Here is a 16211-nt window from a genome sequence, read left to right as displayed (position 1 = left end):
CAGCTGGGAGGCGGGTCGGGTACACGAGGACGACAACAAACAAACAAAATGGAGGCGGGGGGAGGAGCAGAGCGGAGCGCTATTGGCAAACGCGCAGACAATGTTAGGAAACAGCCAAATTGAATATCTAGAGCGCTAATTAGGCAAATCGCTAGGCAAGGCACACAGCAGGCGAAAACAATTGCAGGTATTAAAGAGATTCTTCAACAGAGCAGCGCTACGATACCAGGTTGCAGCCAGGGGCACAGGGAGCGACCACTCTATCCGTGAGGAGGAGCGAGTCTCCACACTCAAGCCCTTAATCCATTGTCTGGGAGCAATGGACATCTCACCACAAGGGAACAATCAGCAGTCAGGTGACACTGGACACTGGCAGAAAGACCCTTTTGTCTTGGGTAGTAAGTTTACAACTTTCTAAAAGTGTAATTTCCAAAACAGTAATATGAAATTCGACTTGACTATTCAGGTGGATTTTAAATTACTATTAAAATGAATTTTTGAACCATTTTTATACCTGCTCCCAAACTGAAACTAACCACTATACATTGGTATAATGTAACCCAGTGTTTTCCTATGCCAGTCTTGTTATAGTACTTGGACAAGTAAAAAAATAAATATACATGTCCTAATTTTTAAATACCATGCACCTTGCCATATGGGCTTTTAGGACATACCTTAGGGGTAATTTATATGCAGTAAAAAGCAAGGTTTAGGCCTGGCAAATGCCTGTTTTTCCAGGTTGAAATGGAAGTTTCAAACTGCATACCAATGCTGCAGGCTTGGAGGCATGCTTTTATTGTACTCATTTAATGAGTTGCGCAATGAGTGCTGCATCCGAATAGTACCATTTCATTTACAGGTCATGAGTACATGAAATATCATGAATTAGTGATGTATAACTAAATTAAATGTGCCAATTAGGTATATGGCTATTTTAATAGGTTTAACAGGGAGAGCACAAGAATTTTACCACTGGTTATTAGGGGAAATGTGTGCATAGTCTGTCGCCAACAAAAACGGGTTCAGCAAAAGAAGGCAAACATATGAGGGAGTGTCACACAAAAGATAGTAATTTCCAACAATGTCAGAGGCAAGTGATCAATATGATAGAAAAATATACTCTTCACTTGGAGGACAAATATCGAGAGGAAAACCACATTCTGGCAAATAACATGCCAATGCCAAGCATAAACAGCTTACCACCATAAACACCTAAACAAAAAAATAGACCGATGATACTGAGATGTACTAGGTACTTTCAAGATTTAGAATTCTAACTTATTAGTTAGAAAAGTATGTGGTGTCACCAAGAACTGATACAGTCAGTGTGCCACCACCATGGTCTGCAGCAGCATGATCATGAGATGAAAAATACAAAAAGTTTCCAACTAATCAGTCAGAATCTTTCAAAATATCCTTTAAACTGATCCATAAAGCAGAGCGATGACTATATAATTGCACAATCTAATTTGAAATATACCTAATCCAATTAGGAACAGCACCAAGAAAGCTCTGGTGAACATGTGCGCTACAAATTCCTGTTAAATTACATTACATTACAACATTCAGTAAAGTTTAGTGAAACTTTTGGAGGCCCTGAAGAAACAGTCTATGAAACACGTCGGCTGTGTCTGTTTTGTCTGTTAGAATATTATCTTCATGATCAATCTCCAAAATTCATGGGATATTTCCATCCTTTATGAAATCTATAGGGAGTTTTGCTGAAGCAATTTTGGAACTATTTAATAAACTAGAAATTCTTCACTGAGTATAAAATTTCTCTTTAAGGACATTAGATTAGCGGATTGTAAATTTCGGACTGCCTTAAGTAATATATTGGTTTATATGCGTTCATGTTTGTGTTGATTTCATGAGTTAATTGGAATATGCACTCCAGTGCTTAGTCTGTTTATCACTGTGAAATGCAGTTATATATATAGTAACATTCTATGCCACAAGCCTAAGGACCCTGTTATGACTTTGGCAGTGAGGAAGCGATACTGCCCTGCTCCCGCACCACCAAACCTGAGACTCCTGATCTGGCGGGCGGTTCTTTCATGTTCCCATTGCGGTGCCCATGAAACAGGCACCACAATGGGAATGCAAAGACAGTACCTGCAAGACACGGACTGCTACAAACCATGCTGTGCAGGTATTGGTGGGCATGCACACAGGGGAGCACATGTTATGCCCCCCCCCTTTGTGCATCCATATGGCACGAGGCACCAGGGAACCCTGCAGTGCCACCTTTGTTTCCTCACTACCACACTTTTTATGGTGGTCGCACTGCCAAGAAAAGTGTGGCAGTGAGAAAACTTGTAGTATGCTTGGGGGGGTTGCAGTGGCCCTGCCAAGCATATTGTGAAAATTAACACAAGGGAAATAGAATTTGCCCAGCGCTAGACCTCAATGTCCTGTTTCTCTCATAGGGAATAATTCATTAGTTTATGTATTGAGAATGACATATCACAGTTCCAGAGTCCATATATAGTCATTTGTTTCAAACTTTTCTTTTTTTTTCATACACTTGAAAAAATGCTTTTCAAGTTGGCTGTATTGTCATATTATCTGATGGAGATTTGTGATTAAATGTATGAAGTCTTGGATATTTTACTTCACGCTAATTGATGAGTTTTTTTTTTCAAGTGCATGAAAAAGAAGAAAAGCTTGAAATGAAAGACTATATATGGACTGTGGAACTGTGACATCTGTCTTTCTCAATACATGAACCAATATATATATATTACCTACTGGTAGTCACCAGTAGGTAGTTGTAGTTAGGCAACTTATCCATTGAAAAGTGTTTCTTGACTTACCTATATCTTTGGTTCTGTTTGACGAATCTTCACAGAATTTTTCCACAAAAGTGCTCCATGATTCGTGTTGCACATGGAATGTATTGTGGCATTTAGTCAAACTGGAGCTGAGAAAAAGGGGGGTCAATAAAAGTCTTTTTCCCTCTTAACTTCCATCAAGAGTTTAGACACGACTACAGCCCGAACTACTGGACAGAATGACACCAAATTTGGCAGAATAGCACCTCTTGGTCCAGAAAGAACCATTTTTGGTATTTGATCTAAATCCATTCAGTAATTTGGGAGATATTCACAAAACAAATATTGTTCACACATTTTGTGTGAGCAAAATATTGTTCACACAAATTACTACCTACAGCTCATGTACAGACAGAGTCCCTTAAGTATTACAAAACAATTGGCATTTTATCAGGGAATAACCCGGTATAGGCACTCTTACTAAACACCCACAGATCACATACAGAAAACCAAAATCTCTGAGGGATTACTTGGTTAAGCTTGATCTTAATGCCGATACCACTAGAAATATATGGCTAACCCCAATGGATGGATTTAAGAAATGCACTAAGTGTAAAGATTGTAAGAATAGGTATAATTGGACCATTTTACATAATCCTTTATGAAGATCATTAAGATCAATGGTAATATTACCTGCAAATTGAGCTTTGTTGTATACATTCTCAAATACTCCTATAAAAATGTATGTGGGTAGCACTACCCTACCTATACATAAGTGTGTGTTACAAAACATCAAAGCCATTGTAAATAATGACCAGAGCTATCCTAGAGCCCAGCAGTTCGACAGATGCTTTCAGAGAGATCCCATGGATCAGAGATACAGCTGCATAGCAGAAGTCCCTAATAACTAGCGACTGAGAAAAAGGGAGAAGGAGCTCCACAAACTGGAAAAGTTTTACATTTTGGAATTAGAAAGTAATGAGCCATACAGCTTTAATATTGATGAGGAACTATATACTAGACTCTATTAAAATGTAGACTTCAATTCTGCATTTCCTCTGGGTGCTGTGAACAGCAAACAGGATTCAAATTTCTAGCTATAATTACACTACACTTCTTTCTGGGGGTTTGGTATTGCTTTTTTCACATTAATTTTTCTGGCAATTATTAGGGTTCTCATTGTTCACCGACATTGCTGGGCCCTTACAATTTTAATATAGGATCCAGTGGGTTGTAGCTTACACACGATTGATAGCTCAAGTTCATCTAGATGAGCTATTAGAGACTATGTAATGAGTTTACAGTTACCCACTTGGGTTATGTACATCTCAATTCCTTAAATCTTCTAATTTATAACTATCATGCAAATCAGGGCAGTGGACATATATCTTTGCATGTATATTGTTGAAATCATGTGGCTAGACAGTAACGTATACTGGATATTATTCAAGTGCAAGAATATGAGGCAATATTGAATCAAATAGTAAATTCTTGCACTCGTCCACTCGATAATGTTTTATGATGCATCACTGTCTTAGATATTCATAGAGTTGAATGCTAATGTGTCTTCTATTGATTGACCGTGATGTTATTCCCAACTGTGGGATTTAATATTATTAAGTTATTCTTATTGTTTTGGAAGCCAATGAACGACTTAATGGAGGAACTATTTGTGAAATATGTGTTTTTGTATCTTACCATGCTATAAAATGGCACACTTGAGGAAACACGACGACTCCGTGCCGCGTTTTTGAGGTGCCCCACACTACTTCAGTGTTGGAGAGCATAAAAGACATGGAAAAGGGGACTGTGTGTAACAGAGGCACTGGGACATTGAGGGCGTTTGATAAAGGAAACCCTCCAAAACGCGTCATGCCCTGATGGTCAACGAATAAAGATGATGGTGTTATGAGCCCCGCTGTGCCTCCCGAATCTGATTCAAGTGATGATGATTGGCTGCGGAAATATTTGGCGTGAGGCGGCTTGAAGCGGCGGAGCGCTGGGTAGGCACTCCCTCAAGTGTTCCAGGAATCGTTGGCATGTACGGAGACTCTTGGACCACCTTGCGGTACTAAGGCAACAGAGTGACCCTGTCAAAAGGACAGTCCATACTTTATGGAGGGAACCGCTACTTTACTGGTATCCCTGACGCTGCGGCCAAAGACACTGTAAGGCTGGGAATGCGGGACGAATACACCACCAAAGCCCAGAATGAATACCCCAGCCCTCACCTGAACTCGTAGCACATCGGCCTTCCAATGGGGAAAATGAAAAACACGCCGATAACAGAGCCGCCGACAGCAGGTTAGAAATGCTGCCTGCTGGGAAATGGAGTACACTTGAGGAAACACGACGACTCCGTGCCACGTTTTTGAGGTGCCCCACACTACTTCAGTGTTGGAGAGCATAAAAGACATGGAAAAGGGGACTGTGTGTAACAGAGGCACTGGGACATTGAGGGGGTTTGATAAAGGAAACCCTCCGAAACGCGTCATGCCCTAATGTTCAACGAATAAAGATGATGGTGTTATGAGCCCCGCTGTGCCTCCCGAATCTGATTCAACTGATGATGATTGACTGCGGAAAAAATCCTAGGGTTGTATATGCACCATTCTAAGATGGCGCCCAGAGTGACCATAGTGGGGTTGTCCTCTGTCTGTTTCTATAACAAAAAGAAAGAGAAAAAATGTCTTATTTAAATCACTGTGATGTATGGATTGTTGTTATCCACACTGACGAAGGCAGCACGCCGAAACGCGTCTGTGTAGAGCGCCTGCAGTAATAAATCTTGCATGGTTGAAAGGACCCCTCGAGTGCTGTTGCTTTCTTCGAATGGGAAGAGAAGTTGGAGCGTAATATTATATATATATATATATATATATATTATATATATATATATATATATATATATATATATATATATATATATATATATATATATATATATATATATATATATATATATATATATATATATATATATATATATATATATATATATATATATATATATATATATATATATTGCCTACTGGCTGTCGCCAGTAGGTAGTTATAGTTAGGACCTATTATCCATATGAAATCCGCAACATTCTATTGCCAATAACTTTGGTGCTGATTGATGAATCTTCTTGAAATTTTCCAAGCTTTTGGCCAGCTCAGTTCCGCTCCTTCCCTGAAAGTTCGGGGGTGATTGGTCAAGTGGGGGCCGAGGAAAAAGGGGGGTCCCAAAACATGTTTTCCCCATGAAATTTCCCATGGGACGTTTAGCCACGGCTACAGCCCGAACGGCTGAACAGAATTAAACTAAATTTGGAAGGAATTTAGTCCTCAGTTCAGACTTGTGCCTTTTGTTTATTTGGTGTAAATCTGTTCAGTAGTTTCTGAGAAAATTACATTAAAAGTACATATATAACAATGGGCGCGGTGGATCCACGGATTGTGCGAGGATTGGCATCGTAGCAAAAGCGCACCGTCCCGATCACGCGCTCAACGCTAATTGGCTGTCAAGCGGTTGTAAACATTCAAAACCAGGAACTGTTGGCAGCCATTTTGTGCCTCGGTAGAAGCGAGGCTGAGGAAGTCAGTGGAATATGTGTTCAAATCGGAGAAAGGGGGCAGGGTAGAAATAATTTTAACATCTAGAAATGCTTAGGGGGTCCCAGAAGGACCCCAGGGCCCACATTTGTTTTAAAAAAGTGGGAAGCGTGTGGGGTGCGTGGACTGTGCCGTAAAATAAATAAATTAAAAAGGAGTTTTTTTAAATAATTAGTCTCTGGGGGGTTAAATACCGGGGGCAAAAATGTTCAATTTTATGTGGGGCCTGGAGGGGCCCCCCAGCCTTGGGGATAAAAAGAAAAAAAATGGTGAGGGGAGGGGTCAAAGGTCCTGAAAGCCGCAGGGACCATCACCCATCGGGGGTTTATGTATTGTGGGAGGGGGACTACGTGGCTCCCCTACTGGAGCACTTTAGGGCCCTGTTACCCACCGGGGCTACAAAAAAAGTATGGCTATGGAGGGGGGGCTGTAAGGTCTCCAAAGCCCCGGGGACACCACTTCCCGTGGGTTTATGTATTGTTGGAGGGCCGGTTCCTGCAGTGTTCTGGGGTGTCCATTCTGCCCTCCCATAGCAAGGAAATCTGTTCTCTCTTTCAAAATCAAAATCAGATTGCTTTTCCACATGGGGAGTTGTATGTTAGTAGCTCGTGATGTGGAAAAGTAATGACGACTCCCAAAAGTGTAGAAGTTGTGCATCAAAGGCGCTGGAGTCGCGCACCCTACAGATTATGAGTCGTTCATCCAGCACATGCACACCAGGGGGCCGCACTGAGCGCTGTGCTGGGTGTGCGACATGTAATTTTACCGTAAAAAAATAGCCCCTATCAGTAATTTCTAATATCTCTGGGGCCCCTATCCCCGGGTCTTATAAAAAATGTTGGGGTCCGTGAGGGGAGCTACAATGCCCCCACAGTCCTGCCGGCTTTCTGCGTTCTTCAGGAGTCTGCATTGCTTTTACGCAAGGGGAGATGCTAACTTGTATGTGGAAATGCAATCTGCTTTTTATTTTGAAAGTGAGAACAGATTTCTCTGCTCTGTCTTTCAAAATGCAAACTAAGTTTGCTATGGGAGGGCGGGAGCCGTGAGACTCCCGCCCTCTCAAAGCGAACATCAGTGTCCCGGGGGTAGGCACCCCAGGACACTGCATGAGCTGGCCGTCGGGCGTTGCCGTCTCCAGGGCTCTTGAGGGCTCTTGGAATAAGGTCAAGCAGTCTGTCTTTCACAATACACAAATTTCCGGGAGTGGTGGTTCCCGGGGCTTGAGGGGTGTCGTTGAGGCCCACACACTTCTAATTTTGTAGGGGGTGGCCTTGGACGCAAAAGTGGTGCAAAGGGGTTGTAAATCTGGTGCAAAATGTTTTGTTTTACTTTGCTTTCCTTTTTGGTCCTGTAGAGGATCCAGGGTTAATATAACGGTTTTTGTACAGCCAGTACCTTTCAACTCTACTCCCAAATGGCTTTCTGCCTGTTACTATAGCAACAGTTCATGGAACACTTAAATGAGCACAGAGGTTAGAAGTTCACCAAACTATGTTGGTAATGGAAAAAAGTTACTGTGCTGGAGTTTTTAAACTTTTCCATAGGAACCGTTAGTCGTAGGTATAGACTGTGGTAAAGATATTATACTTCAAATTATAAATATAATTTCTATTGGGGACGGCTACCCCCTCACCCCCCCAAAAAATGTATATACGTTTTTTATGAACTTTTATTAAAACAATAAATAACTGTAAACTTAACTTGAAGATAACAATACAATAAATAACTAGAAACATAACTTTAACAAAACAATATAATATAATAAACAAAATGTGATATGGACTCCAATTAAAGTTCGGTAGGTATTCTCCAAAACAAAAAAGAAAATTAGTGTTTAAAATTAGATCGATGTGACTAAATGAGGTCAACCATTACGAATCAAATTAACAGTTGAAGATATTTCCTTCTTTTAACATGTGCAGTGTGCCTGATACATTTCACTTGTCTTGTAGGCTTGCGTTCAAGCGGTGTCTGTATGGAAGTGCCTACTGCATCAGATTTACATTGCAGATCAACAAGTCTTTAACTCCTCCCATGCTCATGATGAGCTCAGCTCGTCATGAGCCACAGTTGCCATGTGCTCATGACCAGCTCAGCTTGTCATAAAGGCTCAAACGCTTGCACGTGGGGCTAATTCCCCCGCTGTGCTGAGCGTTCCAAAGAAACGGGTTTGGCCGTGATGAGCGCAGCTTGTCATGAGCACAAGGCCACTGTGGCTCAAGACGAGCTGAGCTCGTCACGAGCACTGGGGCGCTGTGCGCGTCCTCCCACCCCCAGCACAGCTGGGGAATTACCCCCGCCGCCAAGGGGTTAAAATGATTCAGAGATGAGACAGAATTAGGTGAGAGATCAAGTCATTATGCAGGACAATATTCTTTAGGGCTTATTTACAAGACTTTTGCGCCAGTTTGTGTTACTTTTCTCATGTTGAAAGTGACACAAAAATGGTGCAAGGGGCTTTTAATTAAGGTCTTTCATTTGTAATGCATTTAATCGGAGGCATTGTATATCTAGGTCGCTCTGCTTACTTTGTGTAAACACTGTGACCAACAGAGTTCACAACTTGAACTCAGCTTTGGTACTACATGTTAGAGTGGACTGCAGTGTTCATAACTTTAAAAGAGAAAGAGAAATGATGTGAGAGGGAGAGGGAGAGAGAGAAAGATCGAGAAAACGACATTAAAACTGTGAGAGAGTGAAAGTTATAGATGGAGCAGTTAATAGTGGAGAAAATACTCGTAGCTCACCTTTTGCCTTGGTTGTGTGTCCAAGTATGTGCTGGTTCATAGTGCACCCTCCAGTTTAGTAATCTGAAATATAGTGTTAAGAGTTAGTCATAGTATAGTACATACAAAAGTGGCGTACGGGGCTTGTAGATTTGCCTTTCAGACTGTTGTAATCCATCTATTGTCACTGCTCGGAGGTAATTGTACATTCCTACGCAGTGAAGCTGCTGCACACTACCCACTCTCTCCTTTCACAGATGACTTGTCGTTGTTTCAGAAAGAAGCTTTTTTGCTTACTTTGTGCCATTGGCATGATTCAAAGAGGGTGCACCACGTGCCGTAGCAGCCTTCTCAAACGTTGTTACGATGGCCACGCATCATCGCAGAATCCTCAAACATTGAGTTTTAGAGGTGTTGGGGGGGCGCCAAATTGTGAAACATAAACTGTATGATAAAAAGGAAGTTAACATTGTGTGTAATTTTTTTATCAAAGGAGAGAGAAAGTGAGAGAGTGACTGCAAAGAATATTCGCAGCTTAACTTTCTGTCACCAGTGTGTTTTTCACCACGTGCTGGGACATAATGCACCCTGAAGCTCTACATCTAAAAGATAGTAAAAGAAAGATGTTATGTTTGGTAATTGTTACTATCTTAATGTGGAATGGAATAACATCAGCCTTTCACACACGTTCACTCTCACATTTAAAAGAACTATTTGTATAGTTTATATTCCGGACGTTTGAGCGATTATAAAAACGTTCCTGCTATTGGAAAAAAATGTACATGTAATTTGATACACTATATAGGACTGTGTTTGTCTAAATCGCTGTGTCGCTTTTTGGGATCCAGTCTGCTACAGCCCTTCGACTTCCTCCGATGCGCACCCAGGCCTCACTGCTCACCTTTTCGTGGACAAGACACCTTCTGCATCATGTAGTCCCGATCTGCCACTAAGAAGTCTCATATATGGTGCCGAGTCTTGATATTGATATGGCTAACAACATACTCGTGCTCCCATCATCATCGCAGGTTCCTCACCCGCTCAGTGCTTCTGATACCACTAACTCAGTGACCAAAGAGGCCACACACTTAGTGGTGGGCCCCCTATTTGGTGGTTCGGGCCTATATGAGGCGTTTGAACCACTAGGATGGGCCATCACAGCGCCTGGGATGGGAGCAACTGTAAAATGGCGTAGAGCACATGTGCCCCGTCTTTTTTATTGGTATGGTCACGTGTGTAGTGACAGATGCTCTGGATGGGTGTAGTGTGGGTGTTTACCAGCCATGAGGGAGTGTGTGTGTGCCATTCTGACAACTAGACCTGGAACTAATAAATCACTACAATTAAATCTGGGCAATGTTTTGTTGTTGTGTTTACCTAGAAGCGTAAGTGGAGTGGGCTGGCCTGATGTATGCCAGTGCTGTGGGAGGCTCTGAACCATGATTCCGGAGCTATGGGCGTGGTCTCATCGTGAGCTATATGAGAAATCAAAAGATTCAGGTGTTCGTTTTGTAGTGCTGACGTCACCCGGGTCTTAAAAACAAAAGTGCCATTATATCTGTAAAGTCCCACAACTTGGCCAACATGGAAGGTACGGGTTATTACTGACTCTATATTCGTTCATAGTTGCACACATTAAAGATGGTGGACATGACGCATTTCTGCAATTATGAATGTTTCAGTGGAGTGTTGTAGCTGTATAATAAAGGGTTGTGAAAGGTTTAAGTTGCAGTTTTTGAATCATGAAGGGCAGCTATATATATATACGTACATGGTTATTCAGGTACACTGTAGAACTTGGTGCTGGAAATCAGTGTTCGAGCCTCGGAGTTGCGTCCACATCCTGGTATTGTAGAGTAATGACGTAATGTACGCGTGCCTGTAGGAGGAATTGCCCACATTTACTGTCACAGGTAAGATGGTTGCATACGCTATTTATAGCACAATATAATGTGGTAGGGAGGAGAAGCAGCATTTTACAAACACAATAAATACACAGACACAGATAGATAGTTGAAGTGGGAAACGGGCACGTGTGCTCGACTCCATTTTATTACGTTGTTGTTGGTAAAAAGTAGACTAGTAATCATGATATCATATACAGATATATAATCATAAACAGTTTAGGACTTTTGCTGTACAAAGGTAGGAGCATTGTATGTCAAATAATACACAGAAGGTTCTATCATCAAGTGTTCATGAGTTGTGGTGCACTGAGGTAGGGGTGTGTTGTTTGGAGCCTGCGATGATGCGTAGTCCATGCAGACCGCACAGGTAAAATGTGTTTTGACTATTGAATTTTGCCTTAACCCCTTCGATGCTGGTAACGGAACCATTCCGTCATCAGTCACGGTTGAGCTGTGCAGATGACGGAAGGGTTCCGTCACGACCACACCCATTATCATTATGGCCCAGCACAGGAGGAAAATATCATCCGCAGAGATGAGGTTAACAAGGGCACGTGGCGGTTATTTACGGTGTACTGAGCTAGTGGTATGTCTGGTAAATATCGTGTGCTCACCCTGCGATGATGCGTGGGCTGAACGGGCGGCACTGAAATCATTTACTGTTGCATACTGGACTATATGAACTTTGAGGGGGGGAAAAAAACCTAGCATTGATGGTTATCAATTGCAGTGAAAACTAGGTGTACTGATTGCTCCCCATAACAAATTAAACGATTCCTCTTCACGCAGTGCATTGTAACTTTCACAAATTGGGGACATATGTCTGGTGGCGATGTTGAAGGTGAAATTCCAGAGGTACTTGGTATTGCTGGTGGTGATGATTTATGGTGCACTGAGTTAGTAGTATTTTTGGTGCTGACCTTGTAAGTACCCTGCGATAATTCATAATGCAGGGGGGCTGTACTGGGAGCAATGTTTTTTGCCTAGTGAATTCTGCTTTAATAAGGCTATGGGGAAATGACTTGTGGTGCAATGATTTAGTAGTACCGAAAGAACTCAGCGTATGTGTACCCTGTGATGATTTGTGGTTCAGGGGGGGAGGGTCGCAGTGGTATGTCTCTTGTCTACTGGAATGTGTCATGAACTATCGTCATTCTATCTGAAAAAATCTGAACACATACAATACAATTGTCTCTGCATTAAATTAATCAAGGTTGATTTCCTTATTGTCCGTAGTATACATGCAGAGCTGACTTCAAGTTGTGAAACCTGCTGTCCGCAAAGTACATCGAAGGCTGTAGATACAGTCATCGAGGAATGTTTTTTTTTGTTACATACTTAAACAAAATCTGACAACACAGTACTATTTTTCTGCCTAAAATAAATTGAGACTGAATTTTATGTTGTCTGTAGTGCTTATGCACAACTAGTATCAAGTGGTAAACTCTTTTGATAGCAGTGTACATTTGAAAACAGAACTCACTACAGTCATTGAGGAATGTTTTTTGTGGCATCCTTTACCAAAATAATCTTTGCCTTACATAAAATCAAGGATATCTTGAACGCTGTCCGTAGTGTAGATGGAAAGCTGAATTCAAGTTGTGAACCCTGTTGTACGCAGTGTAGATTTAAGGCAGTAGTCGACACAAAGATCGATGAATGCTATTTTGTCACAGTTAACAAAATCTGAGGACACAGTACAATTGTCTCTGCCTTAAATAAAGCAAGGCTAGATTTAGTGCTGTCCATAGTGTTGATGCAAAGCTGAATTCAAGTTGTGAACCATGCTGTTCGCAGTGTAGATTGAAGACAGTAGTCAGCAAAGTTATAGATGAATGCTTTTTGTCATATCCTTTTACAAAATCGGAAGACATAGATTCCAATTGTCTCTACCTTAAATAAAGCAAGGCTGGATTCAACGCTGTCCATTGTGAAGATGCAAAGCTGAATTTAAGTTGTGAACCCTGCTGTCCGCAAAGGAGATAGAAGGCAGAAGTCGATACAGACATAGGTCTGCGGTGCTGTGGCATTGAGTTTGGAATGGGCCTGTATCGAGGAGACTCGTGCTCATGGGGGCAGCCACTTGGCAGGGTGAGGACCTTCGCTGCAGCGGAGTCTCTTGTCTTTGCAGACAAGGTGTAGCCTAATTATTTATAGTTGTACGTTGCCATGTTTACGTTGGACTAGCCCACTCCACTTCTGTTTCAAAGGGGGGGGGGTGAACACAGCTACATGACCAAAATATTCCCCAGTGTCTTAGATAATATGGTTAGGTCAACTATTCAGTACACTCCACGTATCAATAGTATATCTACACACTGAAAAGTTTTTGATTTCTATAGTGAATTGTGTATAGTATTTCACCGGTAGTCTTAGTGTTGTGTAAATTATTGTTGATGTTCAAGTTCTTTCCCTTATACATACTTGGTTGCCACATCTCTGTAGATTAAGCTAGTGTGCTGTTGAGGGGATATATTATTTTGGAATGGTTTGTTGTCCTGTTTTGCGCTGCATTTGAGGTAGTAGGAAAGAAGGGTCCGTTGGGGTGGTTGCAGGGGTAGTGGCGCTGAGTATTGTGATTTTGTTGGGTGTCGGAAGTGTATAATTACAATCTCTAACACATATTGCTCATTAAACATGGGTGTGAGTTGGATGTAATGCACGTAGTACATGTTGAGGTTCTTACAGTACTTAAATATAGATGTTAATTTGTTAGTGGTAAGTGGAACTATTGCCTGATTTTTTAGGTAGCATTGCAGATTTGGTTTCTTGTTGAAAATATGGGGAAGTGGTCAACATAATAAGTAGAAATTGTCATTTAAACAAACCTTTAAAATTCACTGAAAAACCATAGGTTTCAAGCAGGTTATAGTTAGGAATTATCATTTAAAAAACCTTTGAAATTCACTGAAATACCATAGGTTTTAGGACTGTTATAGTTAGCTGGACATTTCACTCATATAAAACCAGTTAGTTGTACTAACTGTAACTCTCGCGCCCGCAATCCACTGGTGATGATGTCACATATTACATCATTCATGACATGGTCAGTGACATAACTGATGACATCACTGATGACATCTCACTTTAAACCAAGTGTTGGCAGCCATCTTGAGACTCGATTGACCAGCATCACAAGAAAAAAGGTTTAAAAAAAGAAAAGGGGGCAGGGTAGAAGCACCCTGAACCCCTAGGCCTGCTCAGGGGTCTCACAGGGACCCTGAGGGGCAAAAAATCATATTTTTATTAAACAAAATTCTGCAGGATTCACACTGGGTGCATGAATCCCTCCAATAATTAAAAAAACGAAGCATGGTCTCCTGTGCTTCTGTTATTTTAATTCCCCAGGCAGGCCAGGTTCCAGGGGCAATGCCTAATTCTGACATGGGGCCACTGTTGCCCCAGGGACTACCACCTTCCCAGGGTGGTAGTGATTAAATGCGGGAGGCACTCAGGCCCCCGCAGGCCTGAGGACTGCCACCTCTCTAGGGCTATATTCATTAAAAGCGGGAGCTAGATGGCCCCCTGCAGCCCCGGGTACCGCCACTTCCCAGAGGCTCAGTTTAAAAATGAATTGTGGGGGCTTGAGCCCTCCCGCACAGCCCCAGGGGACCACCACCTCCCCAGGGCATGCATTAATTAAATGTGGTGATCCATTGTGGCCCTCCAGCCACAGGGACAACCATCTCCCCTGGGCTTTAAAGATGTTGGAGGGGGGCCACATGGCCCCCCTCGTGGAGCCCTTCATGGCCCTGGGACTGGCATCCCCAGGGCCGGCTCCATCAATGTCCTGGTTTGCCCACCCCCAGGACATTGCAGTTTGCTTTTGGATGACATGAGCACTGCTCCCGCCATCCAAGAGTAAACAAGTGCTTCGCCATGAACAAATGAGAGCATTTTGCTTTCACTTGTTCACAGTGGAACACTTTGCTTTTTTACCTTCAGGGAGCTGTATGTTAGCATCTCCCTGGGGGTGAAGATGTATGCCGGCTCCCGCAAGAGATGGGAGCTGGCTGGCATCGCAGTCCCGAAACAGATGGCCACACCTCAGGGGATGGGGTCCATGGAGCAGAAAATGGTCGGGAGGGGACCCACTCGGCCCCACTCATTTAAAAAAAAAGAATGGTTGGTTCCCAGGGATGGCCTGAGGAGGGGTGCTGTGCAGCCCCCTCCTTAAATTAAAAAATTAGCAATGAAATGGTGTGGCCCCAGGAGATGGGGTCCCCAGGGCCGAAATGGGCCTATGGAACTGGCGTACAATAATATATTTTTTTCTTTTGTGATAGGAGTTGCAACCCTATTGGGGCTCTCAGCACGGCCCTCCCCAGTGTTGTGGGGGGGTTCGCTGATCCACCTTAAATAAATAATTAAAAAGTATACAATTCAGAAGGTAGTGTTTTTATAGAGCTAGTGAGATTGAAATTAATAATCACACACAAAATTGATAGTTAGAAATAATATAAATTAAAAGCTAAATTTGAAAAGTGAAATGTGTTGTAGTACATTGAATTTGACGGGTTCGTGAGTCCGTAAAATATTTATAAAGAGTATATATGTTAAAAAATATATAACTTCCACTGTTTGTTATAGGGTGGCTCTAACAAGAGCTGTTGTGTTCATTATGACTTTGTTGCAGATACATGTAAGTGCATTTTCACAGCTTAAGGTTGTTGAGAAACACTCTGTTCCCTTCATCTGTGAAGTGAACTCCATCACTCCTGTAGATGTCATGCATATCAAAACGTAGATTGTCGTTATAGATGGAGCCCATCCTATGGTCACTGAGGTAAGCAGAAACAGCTTTATGCTTCCTAGCTTTGTCAGTCTGTAGATAGAATTGATTTGACCACTTCCATTTTTGTCTTTGGCGTATGTTAGAGTATACAAAGACAGCTTGAGGGAAAAGCAACATTAGTTGTGCAAAGGTATCCTTCATTAGGATTTCCAACCCTGTCCCATGTAATGTGCCTAGGGCATTGCCACCAGAGTGCACAATCATGAGATCAGGAGGTTGGAGATGCAAAAAGATTTTAACCAAAGACATCAGTTGGTGCTAGTTTAATCCTCTCTGTGCAAACCATTTAATATCCACATTTTGCAAACCTAGGTCTTTGTGAATACCTCTGTGTTCAGAAAACCTTTTGCCGCAAATATAGCTGTGCCCTACAATCCATTTTGTAAGCATTTTGAAGGGATGTGTGGAAGGA

Source organism: Lissotriton vulgaris, chromosome 4_1, assembly GCF_964263255.1.
Source record: "Lissotriton vulgaris chromosome 4_1, aLisVul1.2, whole genome shotgun sequence".
Taxonomy (NCBI): Eukaryota; Metazoa; Chordata; class Amphibia; order Caudata; family Salamandridae; genus Lissotriton; species Lissotriton vulgaris.
The sequence above is the reverse complement of the archived record's forward strand: the minus strand, read 5'-3'. Positions refer to the sequence as shown.